This window comes from Gymnogyps californianus, chromosome 26, assembly GCF_018139145.2.
Source record: "Gymnogyps californianus isolate 813 chromosome 26, ASM1813914v2, whole genome shotgun sequence".
NCBI lineage: Eukaryota > Metazoa > Chordata > Aves > Accipitriformes > Cathartidae > Gymnogyps > Gymnogyps californianus.
This window is the reverse complement of record NC_059496.1, coordinates 1,224,519-1,243,472: the sequence shown is the minus strand read 5'-3', so window position 1 is coordinate 1,243,472 and position 18,954 is coordinate 1,224,519. Positions and strand designations below refer to the sequence as shown.

The following is an 18,954-nucleotide window of genomic DNA, read 5'->3' as shown; positions in this document are numbered from 1 at the left end:
GGAGGAGAGCCTGAGAGAGCTGGGACTTTTTAGCCTGCAGAAGGGAAGGCTCATCACACATCTTATCAATGTGTATCAATACCTGATGGGAGGGAATGAAGAAGAGGGAGCCACAATCTTCTCCCTGCTGCACAGTGACAGACAATGGGTAGAAACTGAAGCACAGGAACTTCCATCTCAATACAATAAAACACTTCTCTACTGGGAGGGTGATTGATCACTGGAACAGGTTGCCCAGAGAGGTTGTGGAGTCTCCATCCATGGAAATATTCAAAACCCAGCTGGATCCTCTACTGGGAAACCTGCTCTAGCTGATCCTGCTTGAGCAGTGGGGACTCGACTAGGCGATCTCCAGACATACCGCCAAGAAGGGTCAGAAGGGACCCATGGAGGTGTCTAGTGCTACTTATCTGCTCTGAGCAGGGAGAACATGTCAGCTAGAATGCATTGGTCAGTGCTTTCTCCAGTTGAGTTTTGAAAACCTCTGGGCCCTGCAGCCAGTACTAATCAACTATCAAGGTGATTTTTTTTCCCGTTAAACCTCATTTGAAATTTCCCTTCCTGCTTCTTGTCCTCATTGTCCCTTGATGTGGCCTCACCAGGATCCCCTGTGAATGCAGCCAGCATGTGGTGGCCAGCTCCAAGAAGAGACGCTCACTGGGGGTCCCTGCAGAGGCTCATCAAAGGCCATGTTGAGATGCCAAGCACCTAACATCGAGGAACTATGGCGGTACCTGTGGGCTGACAATGCGCAGAATTGCACGCAGAAGGGGTGAGCAGAGAAGAGTGCATTCAGGGGTGGGGAAACATCCTCCTGGCAGAGTTCCCGCGACAGACCTCAGTGCCCCATTCCCCTGTGGCCGTCTGGCTTTGACTGCTCGCCCCAGCACCCGACCCCTTCCCTGCCTTGGCCATGGCCCATGTGAGGCTTTGCAGACAGCCCTGCTCTGGGGTCTGCCAGGCTCTGGGCATGTCTGAGCCCATGCAGGTCTGGGTGTTCCCCGAGTGCACACACTGAGCCCAGCAAGAGGACGGGGCTGGTCATATTTCAAAGATCAGCCCTCAGCTGGACCACGGTGATGAATGGCCAGGGCTGGAAATGGCTGCTAGGGGGAACTAGGACTGGGGGTGACTTTGGAGTGAAGGACAGTGCATGGGGTGGAGGAGGCTGTGTCAAGGACATGTGCTGGGCACAGAGACTGAGGGACAGCAGCAAACTCACAGGGCTGCTGAGTCATGCTTCCTTCAGTGCAGGCCCTGACGCAGGGTCCCAGCCTCCCTTTTGATGCCACCCTTGAGGAGGGGCGATGGCACTAAGAGATGGGTAGTTGTGAGCACCAGCCCTTCTTCATCCACTACCCAGGCCTGGTGGAGCACCAGGACAGCGAGGACTTCTGCCTCTGCACCATGAACATGCTTTAGGGCACCCACAGTCTGGGCATTGTCTTGGATTAGGTGAACGCTGGTATTTTTGTCTCTGAGGCAATTTCCAGCCTAGGTCATCTCTGTTCTGAGCTCTCCCTAACCCTCTGCTGATCTACCTGGCTGTTCCTGGCCCCTCCCCATCAACCCTGCAGGGCCCCGAGCTGGCAGTGCTGCTCTGCAGAGCCATTTGGCTGTGGTGCCTGGGTCACAGGGTGACTCCACACTGGCCTTGCTGGTCAGGGTGGGAAGCAGCTCCAGCTGGATGGGGAGCACTGCTGCTAATTTCCCCAGTGCACTGGGGAGATCCCAGTTTATTACAGAGAGGCTATGGGGGAGTCAGCTCCGCCCCAGTGTTAGACACACTCTTACACAGGCTCCAGGTGAGACAGAGCAGGTTCATGCCTCTGGACAAGTGAGACAAATCCAAACATTTGTCTGCGAACATGATCACCACAAGTAACAATAACAATAAAGCTAATGCTAATGAGACTGGTAACAGTAACGATGATACATCAAAGCACCCATTTGGGATGGGGTATCCTGGGAGTTGTTTGTGGAGAGGATGGGGAGTTTATCACTATTGTTTGCAACAGGTAAATTACCTTTTATGTAAGCCCTTTCCTAATGGCATCCTTGAGCTCCTGGTTCCTCATGCTGTAGGTGAGGGGGTTCACTGCTGGAAGCACCACCGAGTGCAGCACTGCCAGCACCAGATCCAGGGATGGGTAGGAGATGGAGGGGGACTTCAGGTGCTGAGAAACAGGGAGACCACGGCCAGGTGAGGAGGCACATGGAAAAGGCTTTGTGCCGTCCCTGCTCCGAGGGGATCCTCAGCACAGTAGTGCAGATTTTCACACGAGACCCAGGAGGGTCCCGTAGTGGGTTTTTTGAGAAGGGTTGTGCCGTCTTGAAGCGCACGGAGTCGGGGAAAGTTCTTAGCTCAGGCACAAACACTGAAGCTCTGACACCACAGGGACCCGTTATCTGACCACGGCGCAAAAGAAGCATTTTTACCTCACCACGTGCCTTCCTTGTGCTTATTTGGTTCATTGCCCTGGAACCCGCCAGGAGCACAGGCACCACCGGTACTGCAGGTAAGACGTGAGCAATGCCCTGCCCACCCGCTGCCAGCTGCCTGAGGGGCCATTTGCCCCGGAAGTCACTCCCCTCTACTGGTCACGTGCCTTGTGGGGATTGCCTGGAAGGAGCGGCCACCCCTTCTGCTTTACCTGGAAGTACCTCTGACCCAGAAGGCCCTTCCCCTCCATACCCAGGGGCTGCCATTTTGTTATGGCTGCCATTTGGGGGCTGCCATTTTATGAAGGGGCTGCTATTTTATGGGAGTGGGCTGCCATGTTCTTAAACATCATACTGCTCTGTGCTTGGCTGACAGCCATGCTTGCCAGCATCAAACCCACGTGTTCTCAGGAAGTCCTATAATTGACTGGCAAAAGGACTCTCCCCTCCCTGTGCACCCAGAAGCACATCAGCAAAGGAAGCCCCCTGTCATTACGTACAGGGAGGCCCCACTTTTCGCAGCCTCATTCCCCACATGTTTTCATGCTGCATTGTGGTTGGGTGGCAGCCATTTTTTGACACCGTCATACCCCCATGTTCTCATGCAGCCCTGTGACTGGCTGCCTGCCTGCTTTGGACAAGGAAGTGCTCAGATATAAAAATATATACTTGTATTACAAGATATAATTTTTAAAAAATATATATATGAGTGTCCAAATATATAGAAATATATTTTTATTTATTTATTAATAGATACAATATTTTAAATATATATACCTTTCTATACATGTATGTATGTGTATACATTTATATATCTATATAAACGTATATCTATGTATTTTTATATATATAAACAGTTATAAAGCCAGAGAAATTAAATATACATAGCCATTATCATATAGGTATGAAATGGATGAAACCTTCTTTAATAAGAGCTAATGAATGAAGAATTAGAGTTTAAATGTGAATAGAAAGAAAAGTACAAGGGTGGGTCGAGGTCCCCCACTTTACCGGGCTGCAGAAGAAGCCCAGACATGTCTGGGTTGGGGGAAACTTGTCTGGGTTGGAAAGAAGAGCCCAATCCTGGGAAGTGGCCTAGGAGGCCCCAACATCCCAGACCAGCCCAGCAGGATGGCCACGCAGGGTTACTGGGGCAGCCTCTGAGCTTTTCTCGGTGCTGCAAGACACAGGCAATGCTGTCTGCAACATGGAAAACCAGGACAAAATGCCAACTTCAGAAGAATATGCGCATGGGGACAATATAGAAAAGACCCTAAGAGGATCTCAGAAAAGACCACGTGAACCAGAAGAAACAGCCAGTGAGCCCATGAACTGCAAAGTGGATTTTGAGGTGCCAAACAGAGAGGTAGGGTGGTAGTGGGGAACTCCCTTTCCCCATGGGTGTGGGGGTCTCACAGCTACCTGCAAGACCACTGTGCGGTGCAGAGTGGTGCTATTTAGACTTCCTTGTCCTTAGGTTGATAACCTGATGGAATGTTTCAAAAAGCTCTGGCTGAGTGAGTGAGGGGAGAAGTCAGGAGTGTGCTGGCACTTGTCCAGGTCCACCTGAGCCACACCAGCCAAAGCCAGTATGCTGTGTGTATGTCATGTGAAAGGATGGGGAAGGGGGTGGGGGTGGTGGATGTAATGTACATTTGTATTGAATACTGTAGGACCTGAGCAGGATGCAACTGGTATGGAAGAAGGGGTGGAGATTGTACTGGGTGTGGCTGGGATGGAGTTAATTTTCTTGTTAGCAGCCGCTATGGTGCTGTGCTTTGCCTTGGTGGCCAAAACAGTGTTGAGAACACACTGACATTGGAGCTATTGCTGAGCAGTGCTTGCACAGCGTCAAGGCCTTCTCTCTTTCTCACTCTGCCCCACAGCGAGAAGGCTGGGAGGGGACAAAGCCAGGACAGCTGACCCCAGCGGACCAAAGGGATATTCCACACCATATGACGTCATGGTCAGCAGTAAAACTGGGGAGGGGGTGTGTGTTCTTTGCTCAGAGACTGGCTTGGCATCAATCTCCTGCTGTGAGTGATTATTCTCCACTTATTAAACTGTCTTTATCTTGACCCATGAGACTTTTTTCCTGGCTTTTGCCCTTCCAGTTCCCTCCCCCATCCCGCTGGTGGGGAGTGAGCAAGTGACTGGGTGGGGGCTGCCACATGGGGTCACCCCACCACACGAGCACAGAGCAAATAGGTTGGTATGTGCTTGTGAGGTCACTGGTGCCTGAGTAGATCATAGGCTGGGAGCTGGCACATGGCCTGTGGAAGTGTTGTGAGATTGCTGATGCCTGAGTAGCAGATAGGCCAAGAGTAGGCACATGGCTTGTGTTGGAGCTTGTGAGGTCACTTGTGCCTTGATATCTCATAGATGAGCAGATAGCAGCTAGGTGGATATGTGGTGGTCAGGTCACTGGTGCCTGAGTAGCTGATAGGCAAGAGGGAGACACATGGCTTGGGCATGTACTATGTACTTGTGATGTCACTCTTGACTGAATAGCTGATAGAGCAGGACTAGGAGTATGGCCCTTATAGGTGCTTGTGAGGTCACCGGAGGCAGAGTACCTCAACAGCAAGGACATGGCAAATGGGTGTATAGGTTCCTGTGAGGTCACTGGTGCCTGAGTAGCTGATAGGGCAGGAGCAGGCATCTGACACTGTACTGGTTTTAGTGGGATAGAATTAACTTTCTATTTAGTGAAATAGTGAGCGAGTGACTGTGTGGGAGGTAGCTGCTGGCTGGGGTTAATCCACAACAGGTATGTGTAGGTTGTTTGAGGTCACTAGTGCCTGAGTAGCTATATAGGCAGGAGCAGGCCCATGGCTTGTGTTTGTGCTTCTGAGGTCACTCATGCCTGAGTAGCTCACAGGCCTGGAGTAGGCCCATGGCATGTGTAGGTGCTTCTAATGTCACTGCTGCCTGAGTAGCTGATAGGGCAGGAGCAGGCCAATATCAGCAGTAGATGCTATGACATCACCTGTGGCTGAGTAGCAGATAGGCCAGGAGCATGCACATAGCTGTGTATGAGCTTGTCATGTCGCTGGTGCCTGAGTAGCTGATAGGGCAGAAGCTGGCACATAGCTTGTGTAGGTGCTTCTGATGTCACCAAGTCAATATTTAGACCACAACCAAACATGGGGTTTTGGAAGAACCATCATTAGCAGCAGCAGTCCATACACGCACACACACGTGTGACAGTGTAACTCATGAGCACGCAGCGATGGCAGTAGGAGGGGTGTGAGGTCACCGTCAGTATAACCCATGAGTACACAGCAGTGGCCATAGGAGGGTGTGAGGTCATGTCACAAGATGACACCCCATGGCTGTGGGGCTCGTGCAGAGCGGCTGTGTGCTGTCAGAAGGGCACGACAGAGGATGGGAGCTGCCCGGCCCCATGTCTGTGAGGCTGAAGGAGCAGCCCCTGCAGCCCTGGCTGGAGCAGTCGGGGTGGGGGTGGCTCAGGGGCACCGCAGGGATGTGCCTGGGCACGGTGCCAGGAGGAAACCACAGGCTTCCTGCCCGGGCGCTGTGGGGGGAGCGCGGGCGCACTGCAAGACCACGTGGGCTGTGGTTTGTGCACCTGCAGGCTGCAGCTCCCGAGCCACCCATGGGGAATAACGGCCCCTCGGTGACATGTCAAGAGGCAGGGATACGTCTGAGCCTCTGGGCTGCGTGTCTGCTGCCAGGGCAGGGACATGTCCCAGCTCCAGCTCATTTCAAGGGACCTTCCATGGGGCTCTCCAGGGAGGAACGGGCAAGCCAGTACTCCTGGGATGGGGCTCTGGCCTGAGCTAAGGCCCTTTCCCAGCTGCTGCTCCCAGCACAGCAGGATCTGAAGCAGGGGCAGGGGCTGTTTCCTTCCCTTCCTGACACAGCCCCTGGTGCAGTCCCAGCCCTGTGGTTCCCATGGCATGGGGACAGCTGGACACTCACACCTTGGGCTGTTGGATGTGCCCGGTATAGGAGATGCTCAGTGCTCCTGGTCCACACAGCAGGGTTCAAGGCATGAAAAATCCATTTTCCCCCACTACAGCCGGCCCTGTCCTGTGACGCACCGCCACCACAGTGACGTGACACCTGCAGTGGAGCCATCCCTCATATATGGTCATGAATGGCGCTGGAGCAGTTCATTGGAGGGCTGGGCTGTGTCGGAGGGGAGATAGCTCCCGATAATGTCTAAAAAGGTGCTGCTGCTTCGATTGGCTCCTCCTGTAGCTGGGCTGGCATCTGCAGAGATATATTGCCCTCTCGTCATCATTGTCCCCATGAGTCCGCAGGAACTCTGGCAGGGAGTGTGGCGCAGCAGGGATGTGCTGGCAGGGCAGGAGGCTCAGGATGGGCCGAGAGGGAGTCCTGTCCCCTCAGATGCTGTGGCTGCTGCTCTGGGTACAGCTGTGCACGGGTAAGTGCTGACTGCCTTGTCCCACAGCCCAGGGCCAGGGGCTACCAGGGTGGTCATCAGGATCCGCCTGGGAATGGGGTTTCTTTGCAGGTGCTACTGAGACGAGGGGCAGAAGGGGCTCAAGTCCATGGAGCCTGTGCCTTTCCCTGTGCCCATGTGGGTGGGAGAGAGTATCTCCTTTTCCAGGGTTCCAGTGCTTAGGCAGCCTGTGCCTGGCTGCATTCATAGACAGCCTGTCGTGGGGTACCCTTTTGGGACCCCCTGTTGCCCAGCACTGTGCCTCTGGAGCCAGTGGTGGCCTAGCTGGTGATGGCAGCCCCCAGAGATCCCCAGAGCACTGCCAACCTCTGGGGTAGCCCAGAGGGTTTGTGTGCTGCTCACTGCCCCCTTATTCCAGGGAGCCCTGACCCATGAGGGCAGTGTGTACCCCACAGAGAGACTGACGCCACGGGCGAGGAGAGGACATGGGCTGGGGAATCCTCGGATTTGTCTCGGTGCTCCCTGGGAACTCAAAAAGCCATGGGGTGGGTTTGGATGGTGGTGGGGCAGGTGGTTTGCACAGGAAGCTGCAGGCCTGAGTACACAGGGCTGTTGAGGGGGTGCTGGGCTGGGGAGGAACGGGTGCCCAGTGCAGGGCTGGGCAGATATGGGTGGGGGGCATGTGGCCATTGGGGTAGAAAGAGGTGCCTTGTGCAGTGGGATGGCATGTGATGCCCAGAATGGACCCCCACACTGCACTGGGGACAGCCTAGAGGGGAGTGGGCTCCCAGCCCATTACCTCTGACTCGACCCAGGTAGGGGTTTCCCCCAGACCTGCAGTGCTGGGGCTTGGCGCTCTCCTGACCCGCCTCATGTTGATGTTCAAAGGTGCTGCAGAGGTGAGGCTGGCGAATGGTGGCAGGCGCTGTGCTGGGAGAGTGGAGGTGAAACACAGGGGCCGGTGGGGCACCGTGTGTGGTGACTACTGGAGTATGAATGATGCGGCAGTGGTTTGCAAGCAGCTGGACTGTGGGTCTGCTGTTGGAGCTCACCAGTACGGACACTTTGGGCCAGGATCTGGCCCCATTTGGATGGATGACGTTGGCTGTACTGGCACCGAGTCTGCCCTGTCTGACTGCAAACACGCAGGATGGGGTAAACATAACTGTGCTCACACTCTGACGCTGGAGTGACATGTTCAGGTAAGGAGACAGCCTGTACTCCACCTTTGGGGCCAGGGTGGGGGAAGGGACCTGGGTGTGCCCTCAGGGAGCAACAAGGGGACGCCAGAGCAGGGCTCAGTGATGCTGGTCTAACTGCCAAGCTGGGACTGTCATTGCTGATGTCCCTGGTCCCTGGGGCAAGCCCAGTGGGAGCCTACCCCAGGGTGAACTAACCTTGCCACAGTGCCTCAGTCCCCCTCAGTCAGTATCTTGGGCTGCAGATGAATCCTCTGTCCCTGCCCGGGGTGTCCACTCATCTCCACCCATTCTGCCAGTTCCCAGCCAACAATGCTGAGGGTCCCTGTGCTGGAGAAACAGGGGGGACTCGCTTGGCACTCCACACCTTGGAGGAACAGCATGAGATGACTGGTCCTCCTGGGTCATTCCCCTTCACAGGCATGAGTACCTCAAGTGAATCAAAAGGGCTTTTCAGAGAGCATGAGTGCTGGGCCCTGAGGAGAGAAGCAGGGTGGCACACAGCTCTTCACTGCCTGTCCCCAGGGCTCGGCTCTGTGGTCCAGCACTGCAAGGCTTAGGAACTTTGCAGCTGCTTGATTCTGGCTGCTTCCTTCCACATCACCGCATGCACAGGCTGGCACTGGCAAATCCCTGGGGCTGTGACAGCCCTGTAGGGACACGGCTCCGTGAAGCTAGCACTGACCACCTGCCTGCCCCTCCTGCCTGCCTATCGATCCCCACACTGCCCCATGGAACACGGGTCTTTGCCAGCACTTCCTGACTCTCATCTGTGCCTGCTGTTACCCTCTGAGTCAGTGTGAGGCCAGGGGGCATGCGAGTCTCCGGGCCCTTTGTCTGGCCGTTGGCTTGGGACCTGTGCATCTCCGGGCAGAGCACTGTGTCCCTGGCTGAGGACATCCCCTCCAAACAGGTATCGGAGGGGTCTGGAGAGGCATGAGCCATGACAATACCTGCACCATTTCTGTGCTCTGTGACATCTCCCACCTAAAAGGAACCTCCCAATCCTCCAGGAACAGCCCTGGGATCAGGGTGCGCTTATGGTTGCCTCAGGGTGATGGTCCTGCCTGGCCCAAAGTTCTGCAGGGGCCGAGCAGGCTGCAGCAGTCAGTATCATCTGGGCCACTTCTCCTGGACCCCAACTGCTCCCACCACTGCGGTGCTGGGGGACCATGCTGGGCAGCACAGGGACCTTGTGTGGGAGCAGTTTGTCTGAGCAGTACCTGTGGCTGTGAGTCTGCAACAGACACATACCCTCGAGTGCTGTGATGGTGTAGAGAAGGGGTGCAGGGGGGCCTGGATGTGTTTGTGTCACCAACACTCCCCCAACAGCTTCCTCTGGGATGTGCAATGGGCAGTTTGGTCACAGCTTGCTTGGAGGTGATGCAGGATGTGGCATTTAACTGCCAGAGGACTCTGGGAACTGCCAGGTGTTTTGGTTTTTTCCAGGACTTTTCCGTCTGGTGGAAGGGAAGAGCCGCTGCTCAGGACGTGTGGAGATCCATGACAGGGACCAGTGGAAAACTGTCTGTGCTTCACACTTTGGTGCCAAAGCTGCTGACGTGGTCTGCAGGGAGTTGCAGTGCGGCAGAGCCCTGCCTGTCGCTGAGGCAGCTCACTTTGGAGAAGGGGTCAGTGCCATGTGGGACAGAGAGCTGCAGTGTGTGGGGAATGAATCCCTCCTCATCTCCTGCCTCAAAGGGTCCTCCAGGGAGCAGCCCTGCACCCACGTGAACAGCGCTGTTGTCACCTGCACACGTAAGGACTCAGGGACACGGGGCTGTGCCAGGGGTCGGGGAACAGAGCAAGGAATGTGCTAGGCTGGGTGTGGGGACAGGAGGGATGATGGCATTGTCTGCAGCATGAAAATAGTTGAGAAGGAGAAGAAAGGCATGCTGTTCCCTCTGGCCTCTCCCCCAGCTCCTGAGGGTACAAGAGCACCAATCCACCCTCTCTCCTCCTCCTCTGTCCTCAGAGTACACAGGGTTCAGGCTGGTGAACGGCAGCACAGCGTGTGCGGGGAGGTGGAGGTCCAGGTGCTGGGGACCTGGGGGACCCTCTGTGCCTCCCGCTGGGATCTCTCGGATGCCCACGTTCTCTGTCGTCAACTCAACTGTGGGTTTGCTGAGGCCATTCCTGGAGGAGAGCATTTTGGGAGAGAGACTGGCCCTGTCTGGAGAGACTCCTTCCACTGTGACGGCACTGAAGCCCACCTGGCACAGTGCCCAGTGATCACCCTGGGGGCCTCACCATGCTCCCACGGGAACACTGCTGCTGTCATTTGCTCAGGTGAGTGCCGGAAAAATGCTGCATTAACTCCATTTGCCCTTTGTGTGTGACACGGCCACCCAAAGCAGGGTCCCATGGCAGTACCAGGCTGAAGTTCTCCCTGGAGAAACCCTGGCATCCCCAGGAGCCATCTGGAGGGCTTTGCCTGCTCAGACTGACCGCTCTGCTTTGGGAGAGCTGAGCACTGAACGGAGGCAAGCATCTACCCCCAGGGCAGTGCCTTAGCCCCAGCGCCACCACCAGGCCTGGGCTCCTCTGTTCTCGTACTGTGGGACGAGCCCAGGACAGGGCTGCAGGGCTCTGCTCCATCCCTCTGGCTGCAGACAACCACATCGCATCCCCGCAGAGAGCCCTGCAGAGCCTCATCCCACTAGCCAGGCAGGAGCTGCCTGGGTGCTCCCAGCAGCAGCAGACCTGGGTGTGAGCTGCAGAGCGGGCCCGGGCATTGCCCTCGCTTCTTGTCAGCTAAAGGCTCAATCCTGTCCTCTTTGGTCAGAAAATCCCCCCTCGCCCTGCTCCCTGAAGGATGCCCTGCTCCCCAGTGCTGCCGATGGCTGTGGTATCTCTGTTGTCCGCAGGCTCAGCTGGCTTTGCATCCCTGCGGCTGGTGGGCGGAGGGAGCCGGTGCGACGGACGAGTGGAGATCTTCCAGCATGGGATGTGGGGCAGAGTTCTGGATGATGAGTGGGACGTGCAGGAGGCCAGTGTGGTGTGCCGGCAGCTGCGGTGCGGAGAGGCAGGGACAGCCTACAACCCCCCAAAGCCTGAGCGAGGGACGGGCCCCGTGGGGCTGCGAGGGGTCCGGTGCGCAGGGCACGAGGCCAACCTGGCCCTCTGCAACACCTCCCTGCCCGAGAGTGCACCGGCAGCAGGGGTTGCGGAGGATGTGGGAGTCATTTGCTGGGGTGAGCGGCACTGCATGGGCCCCCCAGGTGACGGGGTGGGTGGGCAGCCAGGCCCTGACAGCAACTGGGCTTTCTACCCACTACAGGGAGCCGGCGGGTCCGGCTGGTGAACGGGACTGGGCGCTGTGCTGGGAGAGTGGAGCTGTACTACCAGGGCACCTGGGGACTGTGTGTGACGATGGCTGGGACCTGTCTGATGCCGCCGTCGTTTGCCACCAGCTGGGCTGTGGAGGGGCGGTGGAGGCGGCTGGCTCTGCTCGGTTTGGGGAAGGCTCCGGCCAGATCTGGCTGGATGGCGTGAACTGCTCTGGGGCCGAAGCTGCTCTCTGGGACTGCCCTGCTGGGCCCTGGGGGCAGCACGACTGCGGGCACAAAGAGGACGCGGGAGTCATCTGCTCAGGTGTGTGCCGGGACCTGTGGTGGGAGCCTGGTTCCTGGGGAGGCCAGGACACAAGGAGAGCCAGGCATGGCCAAGGCTGTCCCTGACTGCCTCTGAGCTCCTGCCCAAGCCCATCCTGTGGACACCCATGCACGGGCACCCTCAGTCCCATTGGGGGTCCCTGGGGAGCTCAGCAGTCCCCGAGGTTAGCGGGAAGGGCAGGGGTGTCTGTCCGTCAGGGACTTCTCTCTGCCCCTGGGTGCAAGGGGGACGTGCTGGCCCTGCCCCTGCCCACCTGAGGGCCTGGGGGGTGCAGAGGTGTCCTGGCTCCCACAGCCCCACACCAGCCTGTTCCCCTTGGTGCCTTTCCTGCAGAGTTCGTGGCCCTGAGGCTGGAGAACAGCGACGGCTGCTCCGGGCGCCTGCAGGTTTTCTACAACGGGACATGGGGGAGCATTTGCTCCAACTCGATGACTCTTGACACGGTGTCACTGGCATGCCAGGAGCTGGGCTGCGGGGATGGAGGATCCCTGGAAACACGCCTGCCCTACGGCAGGGTGTCTGGCCCTGCCTGGCTGGATAACGTGCAGTGTGGGGAGAAAACCAGCTCCTTCTGGCAGTGTCCCTCCACTCCCTGGAACCGCAGTCATGTGAAGACCTGCAAGATGAGATCCACATCACCTGCAATGGTAACTCGGAGCCACCTGGGCACCAGTGTCACCCCAGCTCCTGCTCCCTGGTGGGCACGGCCAAACACAGAGAAAGAGCTTGGAAGGGCTTTTCCTTGCCATGTCAGACCCTTCTGCTGCTGGTGGCACAAACGTGACCACAGCCACCCACGTCCAGCAGCAGTTGCCACCCAGGCTGCCAGCAGCACCTGCGGGAGGCAGAGGCATCTCCAGGTGAGGTCTCAGAAGAGACCAGACAGGGTTCAGAAGAGCCTCCCCTCCATGGACACCCTCCTGCTGCTCTCTGAACCAGGGGCCTTTTGGGGCTGAGCAGTCAGGGTCTCCCCACAGCTCCTGCGTCTGTCCCCTGAATGACCAGGGTTCGGTTGCTGCTGTGACCAAGATGGCACAGGGAGGCGCAAGCAGAGCTCAGCCCTGCTCTCTTCTGCACCATCCCCTGAACCAGCCCCTTCACCACAGTGTTTCCTTCTTCAGGGGGACGCCCAGAAATGCCCCGACCTCGTTGGCCCCGTGCCCCAACTCCACGAGCTGCACAGGTAGGGAGCTGCTCCCCTGCGTACCCTTCTTGTCTGGCAGGGCTCTGCCTGCTCTCTCAGTGCCATGGGAAGTCTTTGCCTTCTCCAGCCAGGGAGAAGATTCGTGCGGTGGGAGGCGAGGACAGGTGCTCGGGCAGAGTGGAGGTCTGGCACCGTGGCTCTTGGGGGACGGTGTGTGACGATTCCTGGGACATGCGGGATGCTGAGGTGGCATGCAGGCAGCTGGGCTGTGGCCCGCGGTGTCTGCCCTGCATGAGGCTGCGTTTGGGATGGGGATGGGCCCTATCTGGCTGGAGCAGGTGGAGTGCCGGGGGACAGAGCTGTCTCTGCAGGACTGCTGGGCCCGTCCTGGGGACAGCGGTGCTTGTCGGCATAAGGAAGATGCTGCCGTGCGCTGCTCAGGTGAGTGGCAGGGCTGGGACCCCTTGCTCGGGTCTTGGCAGGGAGCTGGGGAAAGCCTTACACCCACTTGGTCCTGGCATGGGCCCTGACCTCCCGAGAGCAGGAACATTGCTGTGGAGTGCAGGAGGCTGGTGCCAAGTGGGAACAGCCTCGGTGGATCTGGACGTCCTGCTGCCATTGCCTGTGGGGCCCTGCAGCCCCAGGGCTATCCCTGGGCTGCCTGTGCCTTCCTGCCTGCCCCCAGAGCAGAGGCGCTGGGCCCTGTCCCGGCCTCCCTTTCTAGCACTACAGGAGGGGCAATTTGGGGGGATGTGTCAGGGGCATCTCCAGACACACACACAGTGTGTTGGGGAGGAGGCTCCCCGGGACCCGCACAACCACCCTTTCAGCCCAGCTCTCCTTTGCCTCTCTGCAGCTACACCCAGGACGGCAGCATTCCCACCCCAAGCAGGTAACTTGTCCTCCCCCGGGGCTGGGTAACCCCGGGGCCAGGCTGTGACCCACAGCTGGATGGAAGGGGCTCCTTGCTGGGGTGTGAAACTCCCAGGAGGAGGCACTGGGAGGGTGGCGGGGGGTTAGGGAGGGTTGTAATTTACTCAGCAGGGTAGAAGCTTGCCCATCACTCACCCCTGGGGTGCTCCACCCCTTGCTGCCTTGTGTGATGGGGGTCAGGACTGATGCTGCCTCCACCTCTCCCAGGCCTGGTGCTGCCCCTTCCATGTTCTTGCCCATGCAGATCCCACTCGAGGCCGTCTGACTGGCAGCGGGAGAGTCTCAGTGCCTGTCATCATCTGCATCATCCTGGGGGCCCTTCTCTGCCTGCTCCTGGCCCTCCTGGCTGGGCAAGTGCTAAGCACCAGGACTGGGCGCAGAGGTGGGTCCTGCCACAATGGTGCCAGGGAAGATACCTCCTGGAAGGGCTGTGGGGTGCTGCGGGATGTCAGTGAGGGGCACAGGCAGAGCTGAGGGGGTGGGACTGTGTGCTGCCACCTGTCCCAGACACCACCCCAGTGAGTGCCTGGCCATGGGGCACCAGCAGCAAGGGGCGGAGAGAGCCCAGAGGTGGGGGGAGCTGGCCAGAGGCAAGGAGAGAAACGGGGAGAGTGGGGCTCAGGGAGATGTGAGCAGAGGGGAGATGGCCAAGGCTAGCAGTGCTCTGGGTATTGGTGGAGGGCGCTCTGGGACAATGGAGATGCTAGGAGGAGCATGGGGCAGGAGGGTCCATTTCCATGGTGTCAGGCTCCCAGCCTGTCCCTCTGCCCAGCCCTGCCCACCCACCAGCAGGGCAGGGGCCCTGCTATAGACCCGTGGGGCAGAGAGAGGGCAGCTCCAGGTGGAGAGGAAAACATGGGAGCTGCTCCAGGGTCAGACAAGGGGGCATGACCCAGGGGCCAGAGGGGCATGAGCGCTGTCTCCAAAGGGATGATGTGAGGGTGATGCTGCCCCAGAGGATCTCCACAGCAATGTTGCCCTCACCGGGGATGTGGCAGCCATGCCTGGACAGTGCAGTGGGGCTGTGCTGTCGGAGCAGTGCTGGGCTGGCCCAAGGAAGAGGTTTGGGGGAGCCCAGTGGGGTCCCATTGGCTCCTCTGCCTGTCCCTCTGCCAGCCCTGCCTCTATCCCCAGGCTCCAGGAGAGCTCAGGAGCTCTTCCCCGAGGCCGTGTACGAGGAGATCGGTTACAGCCCAGCGTGGGAGAAGCAGGCGAGGTTTGGTCGCTCAGGTGGGTGTGGGTCCTCCCTGGAGGTACATCTGCAGGACACTTTCCCCTGGCCCTAACCCAGAGCTGATCCCCTGAAGCCCCCAGCCCGTGGTCCCTTGCAGCACTGGTGCCATGTGGTGTGTGGGGAGAGCATCCAGGTCCTGGGCCCAGGAGAGGAGCTTTCTCCCAACCACCTTTCAACCATGCCCAGCTGGACAGCCCCTCTCTTTCTGCCCCTGCACCCCATGTGACACCCAAGGAGGGAGGGAAGGGGCTGTCCTAGGGCACCTCTGGGAGCACCTTTGAGACAGGGTTTGTGCCAGGGGAGCAGGGTAAATTCACCAGCCCTCCTCCCCATGCAGCCCCAGCTCTGTGGGTCCCCCTTCCCCAGCAGCGCTGACCATGGGCCAGGTCAGTGGGGCTCGCTCCATAACACCCACTGTGCATCTCTCCAGGCTCTTCTTCAGAGGAGTCCCTGAGCCAGCTGCAGCCCTCCCTGGGCTCAGCAAGGAGGAGGATGGTCTGGCATCAGCAGCAGGTAACGGGGCAGGAAGGGCTTGATCTCCCTGCAGACATGTGATGGACAGAGGTGTCACTGAGTGTCAGCGTCAGAGATGGGAGGACATGGGGGTCTCCTGTGGCGCTGCCAACACCAGTGTCTCAGCCCTGTGTCCCTGCGCCTCCTCCCGTCCTCTGCTCTGCAGGACTTATCTTCTCACTGTCACCACTCCCCTCTCCTTTCAGATGTTCTTGTCCTGGCGCAGGTGAGCCAGCACATGGCTATGATGATGCCAGGGAGGTTTCTGACCCTGGGAGGACGCTGCCCCTGAGCAGGGCGAGTGGGAAATGCCCAGGGTGCCAGAGGAGGGAGCAGGGCCCAGGGATGCACCCAGAGGTGAGAGGGAAATTTAGCACTGCTGGTTCCTGGGGTGCCATCCCTGGTGGCACCCGAGTTGCTGCTGTCCTGAGACCCCAACCTCCTGGGAAGGGGGAACCTGCCCCAGGAGTTTTCCTTGGAGGGACTGGGGGTGGGAGAAGGAGCTGAATGTGGTGAGGAGCTGGGAGGAAGATGATGTACAGACCCCATGAGGTGAACTGCAATGTCCTGCCTTGCTGCCTGCAGGGGCCAGCCTGCGCTCCCGGAGAAGTGCCAGGGTCCCCGGAGCTGAAGGAGACACCTTGTCCCTATCCCTGGCAGAGCATGGGCTATGATGATGCTGAAGAGGTGTCTCTGGCACATCCCCGTGAGGACACAAAGGCTGTGACAGTGGAGCTCTGTGCACAACAGTCCTCCTGAGCCCCAGGCCAGGAGAGCCCATCCCTGCTGTGCAGCTGGGTGCAGCCAGGGACGAGGAGAGATCTGTGCAGCTGGGAGAGCTGTGAGCACATGGAACTGTCTCCCTTGACCCATGGGCAGCAGAAACGCCTGGAGTTTCCTCTATTTGTATTCCCGTCTTTCTGCTGTGCCTCCAGATTTCTTCTTATTAAAAGTCTCTGAGGGCTTTGACCCACAGCTGGTGCTTGCCTGCCCAGGTGGCGGGCTGTCTCCCTGAGTCTCACCAGGGGGAGCAGAGAAGAAGGACATGGCGGTGCGGAAGGGCTCAGGGTCGGGGTCAGGCTGTGGGGCTGCGAGAGCCCATGGTCCCTGGGGAATAATCCTGCTGACAGAGACATTTCCATCCTGCTGGCCACAGGCACTTTTCGAGTCCAAATGGCTCTCTGATAGGTCCCGTGATGCACCTCAGCGGCAGCACCCATTTCCTCACCCCTGGGTTTCCAGCTGCTCTTTCCCCCTGCCTGGGCCCCGCTGGTCCCACAGCGCAAAGGCCATGACAGAGCTGCCAGGACAGGGGAAGCCCTGGGCTTTTGTCTCACAGAAGTGAGCCTAAGGTGCTGCAGTGCCCTGAACACCCCAGCCAGCCCCAGGTGGGATCAAAGCCACAGGATTACCTCCCACAATGGTAGGAGGCAGCTCTGCTCCCCACTGCCCCAGCACAAGGTGCAGAGCCATGTTCAGGGACACATGGGGCTGGGATTCCCTCTCCTCATGCTCTGCCAGGACCCATCTCCATTGCTCCTGCTTGCTTGGGCCCCTCACAGACCCCGAGCACTACTGCCACAGCCGCAGAGCTGCCTTCCTTCCTGGCAGGGGCTGTAAGGCCCCACGGCAGCCCTGGGACCCCCTCCTCCTGCTCCCCTCCAGCCCCACCCTGCCCTCCTGCTGCCTTGCCAGGGGTGTCAGTTTGGGTTTTGTCGGGGCAGTACTTGTGGGGCAGGTACAGGAAGGAGGGGAGCAGGGGGATTGGGGCACCTTTCCCTCAGCGCTGTTGGAGGCCAGAGGATGGAGAAAGGATCCCCACGAGATGTGTGCTGTAGCCAAAAGCCGTGGTCCAGCCCCTGGCCTGAAGAAGGGCTCATCTGGAGGATGCTCATGTGGGCACGTTTCCATGGCAGATGAGATTTTGTGTCCCTCCTCTAAAGCAGGTGCTGCTGGGAGCTGAGCCAGGGTCCCTCTCCCTTGGCCGGGGCTTTCACCTGCCCCTGCCCCGCAGAGAAGGCTCTTACGCAGGAGCCAGTCGAGGAGAAGGCTTGACACCTGGGCAGGACCTGGCACCCAAAACTGCCCTCCCTGCTCCCGCTGGTGGGTCTCCCACACCCCTCTGCCTTTTCCCCAAAAGGCTCCTCTGCTGTGGGCTGGAAGTGCATTTGCTGTCTTGTGGCAGGCAGGGTTCCCTGTGGGGAGTTCCTGCAGCTCAGTACTGCTGCAAACAGCAGGATCTGGCCCTAGAGGAGAAGAGGGGAGGAGGCGGCTGTCGCCAACATCCTCTCCCACTTCAGCATTGCCCCATTCCCCTGCCGGGAGCTCCACCACCCCTGGGGTGACGCTGGGGGGTTCTGGGGGAAGCCCAGGCTCACACACCCCTTTGCCCATACCCTGGAGCCTTCCTGCTGGCAGCCCCCATGGGAGAGCAGCGTTCCCAGGGCCAGACGCCCACGATGATGGGTGACATACATGGGCACTGCAAACACAGCCTCCATCCCTGGAAAACTCCCACTGGGGCAAGCTCCAGCCCTGCATCTCAGAGAAGTAAGGTGAAGTGAAGTAAAGAAGAAGGGGGGAGTGTTATCTTCTGAACACAGGATGGTGGGGGTCTATGGGCAGCATGGACACTGACCAGCAGAGTCAAGGTGCCCAAGTGGGGACCAGGGCAAAGAGCCCAGTGCCTGTCCCGTGCCACCTCGCCGCCAGCTCTGCCCTCCCGTAGGTGTAATATTTCTCCCTTACTCTGGCACCTGGCAGAGCTTTGCCTCCTCCTCCTTGCGGAGATGAGCCACAGGCCTGTGTGTGCTTGAGGGGGCAGCACACCTGAGCGAAAGTACCTGTTTCATGGCATTTTGGGACCTGAACAGTCTGGCCCTGCGGGCTGGGTCCATTCTCTGCACAAAGCAGGATTGTCACTGTGCCCCAGATCTGTGGTTTCTCCTGCAGCTCCCGAGGACCTACCTGAGGGGGGTCACAGTGAGACCCCAACTCTCAGCACTGCTGCCCCGACGCTGGGCAGAGCATGCCTGTTTAAAGTCCATGGGAGAGCAACCTTATTTCTCTGAGGCTGGGCTCACTGCTCCTGGGGGCTGGGCACCCTGCAGTGAAAGTCCATGTCTCATACCCCATTTTGGTTACAGGTGTTATTGCCAAGGGAGCAGCCAAGGCACCATCTCCTGGCCCTCACTGCCTGTGCATGGCGGTGGACAGGCCTGTGCCTCCCCAATGCCATCAGCACAGGGTGGACAGAGACACCAAACACCCCAGGAGCAAGAGCTGGGCACCGGCCCTACCAGTCCCACCTCAGCAGGGCTGTGCCTGACCTCAGCAGCTCCAGGTTCCCTGAGCTGAGGCTCTGCTCAAGCCACTGGTGATGGTGGAAGGAGAAGGACCTGGAGACAGGGTCAGCAAGAAATGTCATTCCTCCAGCTGGGAGACCCACAGCCCCGCTCAGGCTCGTCCAGCTCAGACACCC

At 58.7% G+C, this 18,954-nt stretch overlaps 1 pseudogene; it reads left to right on the top strand.

Moving 5' to 3' along the window:
• Nucleotides 1–1,868: 1,868 nt before the first annotated feature.
• On the top strand, nt 1,869–16,232 carry LOC127025962 (antigen WC1.1-like; annotated as a pseudogene).
• Nucleotides 16,233–18,954: the final 2,722 nt, after the last annotated feature.